The sequence below is a fragment of the Myotis davidii genome, unplaced genomic scaffold (genome assembly GCF_000327345.1).
Source record: "Myotis davidii unplaced genomic scaffold, ASM32734v1 scaffold471, whole genome shotgun sequence".
Taxonomy (NCBI): domain Eukaryota; kingdom Metazoa; phylum Chordata; class Mammalia; order Chiroptera; family Vespertilionidae; genus Myotis; species Myotis davidii.
The window spans coordinates 2,092,958-2,094,385 of NW_006283354.1; positions in this window are offsets into that span (position 1 = coordinate 2,092,958).

Here is a 1,428-nt window from a genome sequence, read left to right on the forward strand (position 1 = left end):
CTGGGCTCACCCGAAGCATACCAGGTTTCAACGAGTTCTGTCTTTCCCGCCTGCCTGTCTACTCCTCCCTCCCCCCTTCTCTCTTCCCCGGGCTCTGTTTCACCCCTGCAGCAGAGTTTGACCCCTGGGTGGGGGTGTTGGGAACAAGGATGCCCAGAGTGTGTCCCCCCGACCCCCTGCTGGCATGCAGATTATTTCTAATAGAAATGAATTAAAGCCCCTTTTCTTCTTTAAAGATTCAGGTAGAACACCCTGCTTCAGGAGGAGTACTTGGTATAATCACCTTAAGCATTTTCGCCCCAACATTAGACAGGAGGATCCGAGCAGGGGCCTGCTGGCTGCAGTCCCCCGGGTCCCATCGTTGCTGAGCTGCCCAGTAGGAGTGCGTTTGCTGCTCTCTCAGCTGCCTGCAATTGCCCATTTCTACTTTTAAGAGCTAAGATCCCCTTCCCTACTTTTCTCCTTTGTACAAAATGACATCTATTCCCAGTCATGCCTCACTATATTTAGAATTTTCATGCTTATGTGAATCCACCATGCGCATGTATCAACATTTTATTTTCCCCGGTCAGTCTGCTCTGTGTCAGGAGACCTAACTAAAGAGGTAAGGGGAAAGCAGGACAGGCCTCGGGGGAGACCTCCGGGGCCTGGGACCGAGGATCTTCCCTGACGAACATGGGGCTTGTGGTCAGGGCCACACAGGGCACCGCCACCTGTCCAGGCTTGGAGGGTTGGAGGGTGAGAGGGAGCAGTGTCAGAGGCTGGCAGATGATTGGTCCAAGAGAAAGAAATCCTCGAGTTTGCAAGACCTGTCTTGTGAGGGTCCCAGTGGGAAAGCCCCCAGGAAATGGACCCACAGTTGCCAGGCAAATGAGACATCAGCCTCTTTCTGCACAAGCACAGACTTCTGCTTCTGTCCATCCCCAGCTCCCAGCCCCTGGAGGAGCTCCCCGAGGCCCAATCAGCAGCAGCCCCTCCACCACAGGTGTGGGTGTGCACAGCACCCTGCAGCCAATGAATCACCTTGCGGCCCGGGGCTCCAGAAAAGGTGGCCTCCCTGTGCCTGAGCCCAGCTGCGACTGGGAACACAGGCTCACCGTTCCATCATCGGAAGGTTTAGTTAAAAGAGTTTGTGTGGTGGCTATTCTGGGTGAAGTTTTTGATGGTCTGATTTTAAAAGCCTTTCCCCCCTGGACCTCAGCGAGTTGCCATAGAGATGCGTTAGAGGCGAAACAGAGCTAATGAGCTTGGTTGGGCCTTTTGTGCTCCTGTATGTTTTCCATTCTGAGCCCTGAACATATAATTAGATTATTTAGCATGGACTTTTTCTTTTATTGTAAATTAATTTTGAAACCGAGTTCTGAGGTTAAATAATGACTGTATCTGTTAATCAATCCAACCTGTATTTCCTTCCAAAAGAAAACAGGA